This window comes from Salvelinus sp. IW2-2015, unplaced genomic scaffold, assembly GCF_002910315.2.
Source record: "Salvelinus sp. IW2-2015 unplaced genomic scaffold, ASM291031v2 Un_scaffold37, whole genome shotgun sequence".
NCBI classification, from domain to species: Eukaryota; Metazoa; Chordata; class Actinopteri; order Salmoniformes; family Salmonidae; genus Salvelinus; species Salvelinus sp. IW2-2015.
The window spans coordinates 381,284-386,273 of record NW_019942507.1 but is presented as its reverse complement, the minus strand read 5'-3'; positions in this window follow the sequence as shown (position 1 = coordinate 386,273).

The window sequence follows — 4,990 nt, the reverse complement described above, 5'->3', positions numbered from 1 at the left end:
TGAGCGGTTTCTTTCCTCTCCGGCAGCTGAGTTGAGAAGGATGCCTGTATCTTTGTAGTGACTGGGTGTATTGATACACCATCCAAAGTGTAATTAATAACTTCACCATGCTCAAAGGGATATTCAATGTCTGCTTTTTTTTTTACCCATCTACCAATAAGGTGCCCTTCTTTGCAAGGCATTGGAAAGCCTCCCTGGTCTTTGTGGTTGAATCTGTGCTTGAAATCAGTACTTGACTGAGGGACCTTACAATTATCTGTATGTTTGGACTACTATTGTACACAGAGTGACTCCATGCAACATATTATGTGACTACTGAACGTATTTAGGGTTGCCATAACAAATGGGTTGAATACTTATTGACGAAAGACATTTCCGATTACATTTTTTGTATTCATTTGTAGAAATGTCTAAAAACAAAATTCCACTTTGACATTGCGGGGTATTGTGTGTTGATCGGTGGCACACAATCTCAATTTAATCCATTTTACATTCAGGCTGTAACAACAACGTGTGGAAAAAGTCTCAAGGGTTGTGAATACCTTCTGAAAGCGCTCAATCTAACCACAGACTGAATAGACAGACCTACAGACAGCCATCTCATCCATCCTTCTCCAATCAAGGAGAACTCGTTGGGCAGTCAGACACTGTCAGGCAGGTTTGATGGAGTGGGACATGGGGGTGGGGGGTGTGTGTGTGTGGGACAAGTGCAGTGTCTCCCCATGTGGTCCCCCCCCCCAGGTGCCCTAACCCTAATCCCATTACATGTGTCCCCATTAGGCCTAGTGGGGGGGCCATTGTCCCTATAGCCCTCCCAATCACCCCAGACACCTTGAGTCACTAAATTCTGCCCCCTCCCATCATGTTTGGAACGCTTCCCACACAACGGAGGGTCTCCATGCCAACCCTCAAAAACCCCGCACCCCCAGAGCCATATACCGCCGTGTGGTAGACAACTCTCAATGTGTTCCTCATTTCCGATGGGCGGCAGGTCGAGATGGGGTACTACCGGGCGTGTCTGTATGTATATGGCTCTGCTGCCGACCCATACGTCAGACTTTGTTCTAGCTCGAGATACAGGCAGGACAACTCACTCGATGCTATTAGATACAGCGGAGGACAGGAGAACTGTGTGTGTGTGTGTGTGTGTGTGTGTGTGTGTGTGAGAGAGCGCCAGAGAGGGAGTATGTATGGTATGTGCTGGTGTATGTGGCTCATCTTGTCTTGCGTGTTTCAGGTGACCTGACACCCATGCTGCATTCATCACATCACATCACATCCATCACAGCGACGACGTCATCACGCTGGAGAGGAGACTGATTGAGCTGACCTTCAGTCCTGCCCCAATGACCCCCTAGCTTCCTGTTCTTTATATAGCCTGCACAAAACACTACCCTACCAGAGGTATTAATCACACACACACACACACACACACACACACACACACACACACAGAGACAGAGGGGGTCTAGTGAGAGGCTAGGGGAGGGAGCTGAGGACCCACTTTCAATTTACCCCAGTCTTCCCCAAATGGGGGGAAAACAAGGGAAAGAGTGGTGTCACCCTGCCACACACGGACTCTAAAAAGCAGCTACTGTGCTTTTTCAAGTGAGGCATCTTCTCTTCTCAAGAGAGACAAAAAAAGAGAGGAGAGAGAATGAAGGAGAGAAGAATGCAAGCGTGCTGTCTGTGTGGTGGAATGGCTAGAGAAGGAGAATGGCCACTCTTGCCTGGTCTGGTCACTTGTCTTCCCTGTGTGTTGGTCAGTAGCCCTGAGAACCTTACGAACCCTTATGGAATCTCTGTGCACATCAGGGCTGGTCTGATCAGATGAGCTGTGCTGCTGGTCCTTCTCGCTCTCTCTTCCTCTCTCTCTCACCCTCCTACACTCGCTCTCTCTTCCTCTTTCACTCTTACTCTCTCTCACCCTCCTACACTCTCTCACTCTTACTCTTTCACTCTCTCGTACTCTCTCTCCCTCCTACACTCTCTTCCTTCTTTCCTTTCCTCTTACTCGCTTTCTTCACCCTCCTACCACTCTCTTACCTTTCACTTCTCGTACTCTCTCACCCTCCTACACTCTCTCACTCTCCTACACTCTTTCACTCTCCTCCTCCCTCCTACACTCTTCTCACTTCTTAGTTTCACTCCTCTCCGTACTCTCTCTCCTTCCTACACTCTTTCACTCTCTCGTACTCTCTCACCCTCCTACACTCTCTCACTCTTACTCTTTCACTCTCTCGTACTCTCTCTCCCTCCTACACTCTCACTCTTACTCTCTCTCCCTCCTACACTCTCTTACTCTTTCACTCTCTCTCTTACTCTTTCTCTCTCTTTATCTCTTGCTCTCCCTCTACCATCTGCCAAACACATGCCCTTGTTGTGTGTGTGTCCTTGTGTAAGAAAGAGTTTCAACTCTGGGGCAAATATGTGGAGGTCTGCCACTAGTCTGCGCTCGCTGGTTACCATGACAACGGTCCTATGCCGGGGTTTGGAACAATCTCATTTCTTTCTTATTTTCTTTCTCTCTCATGGTTTTGATGTTGATACGGGTTGGCCTTGAGGGCCACGGAGCATAGGGATGCTGTCATGTTTGAAGGATAGGTCTCCTAATAGACTGTGTCAATCGTTTCTGATGTGGTTATGTATACACACTGTATTCTGTGTTAATCTGTTCACATGGTCAGCAGAGCAAATGTACTTTTTTTCAGGATCTCTCCATTGATGCATCGTTTTCATTCTTCCATCGTGAAATGCCTCCAAGGCCATTCAGTCAATAACACCATTCATATGAAAAATAAACATATTTTGAACAGACGTTTGTGTGTACTCTATCTTATACACAGAGAGCATGTATACATAATGTATGCATTCATACACTGAGTGTACAAAACATTAAGAACACCTTCCTAATATTGAGTTGCACCCCTTAAATATTGTCTTGCCCTTTCACCCTCTGAAAGGCACCCATACACAATCCACGTCTAAATTGTCTCCAGGCTTAAACATCCTTCTTTAACCTGTCTCCTCCCCTTCGTCTACGCTGATTGAAGTAGACGAAGTGACATCAGTAAGGGAGCATAAGCTTTCACCTGGGTTCACCTGGTCAGTCTGTCATGGAAAGAGCAGGTGTTCTTAATGTTTTGTACACTGTGTATATACCTGCAGGTCTTGGGCTCTTTCTCAATTGTCTAAAGCATATGTCCGTTCCTCATAGCCTTTCTTCATCTCTAATGATTGGAAAATACTTCACAGGTGAAAACAATATGGTGGAAGCTCGTCATTAACTGGGCTTTCACCTGGTCTTCCTAATCAGTGTAGATGGAGAGGACTGATTTCGAGACCTGGTCAGATTTATCTCACACCCGGACCAAGACTCTGGCTTTTGCTACACCCAGGCCAAGGCCTTGTATCTGTTTTTCTATCACATTTGGAAGTCTAATTTCCAGGAGACAGCTGTCATCTTCTCCAGATCCTGATCAATCCACGACCAGGGAGACGAGAAGGGAAGAGGAGAGGAGGATGGGGGAAAGACCAACAAAACCATAGCAGGGTAAATTGGTTGGCCCTTTTATCCTCTGGCCTTGCCTGGGCTCCTGAGTCCTTGAGAACATGAATTTAATTTAAATGATATCTAGGTGCTTTCAGAGGGAGGAGAATAATGAGATTGAAATAGGGGAAGAGGTATATAGGGAAATAGATAGATGTTTAAAAAGCAAGCAAGTTTTGTTAGGTGGCTCCTTGAAAAGGACTCATCCGTTCAAAACTTCATTTCCAATATGATCTTTACGTATGTATGCATGCATGACTAAGTCACTTTGGATAAAAGTATCGGCAAAAATGTACATTATGGCATACATTAATATTATTATATTACATAGGGTGCAATATACCTTGAAACGAAGTCTAAAAGGTTTTTACTTTAGATCATATTACAACATACATAAAAGTGAGTAGTACTGTCACGTGCCTCAGATTTGTATATATTTTGTTTTATTTAAAATATTTTTGGTTGTAATACTCTAATACTACTAGTCACTTAGCAATTTTATGAAGTTGGCTTTAGCTACCCCAGATAGTCTCCTAACTTCATAAATAGCTACCAAGACGCCATTTCAGGCTATCAAGTTAGAGTAGCTGGCTTGTCCATCTTCGCTGGCATGCCTGCTGGCAAGGTTGGTAGGCTTTAGCAAATCAAGCAACAACTATCAATCTTGTATCCAGATTTTAGCAGAGAAGCATATTTCATTTCTTTAAAAAAAGAAAATAAATACCAGTCAGGAGGATACAGACAGCTCAAGACATAGGCTTAGATATGCAGAAAAATCGTCTTTTTTTTGTTATATAGAATTAACCATAATTATTATGGCTCTAGAAAGCAGGAAAAAGCTGTTTCAGGTGTTTGAAAAATGCTATGTTCTCCAACTTCCAGTTGGGCCTAGCCCTGATCCGGACCACCCCCCAGCCAGCCTCACGTACCCCCCTCAGATTTTTGGGATGCAAGATGCCCGTGAGTACTGTTATAATAGTAGTAGTATCTAGAAAATGAATGTGTTTATTTTGGCCCTCTCCTTTGTGATAGTGCGTTTTGATATTCCTGTAGATTAGTAAACTTAACCCACCATTGGTGAACCAGTCTGAGGAGAGATAAAGACGTTTGCATACCGAGGGTCGGTTTGCTCCTAGCAGAACTCGGCAAGGCGACCCGACCGTCTGTGCTCATACTCACTAAAGACCTTTGGTTGAAAAACAAGAAAAAAAAGCTGAAATATTTGTTTGTCCCTCTTGAGCCACCGGAGCAAAAACATAGCCAGAAACACTTCCTCAAAATAGTCTGAATTAATTTAAGCTAAAAGAATCCGTCATTCATTTTGACGTTTTTGCAAAGGAGGTCTTGGTTGCGCAATTTCACATATAGCTAAGATGTTTGGTGCAGTATTTTTCAAGTAAAATCATTTGCATGAAAACAAGTCGTCTCTCGTTGAATGAC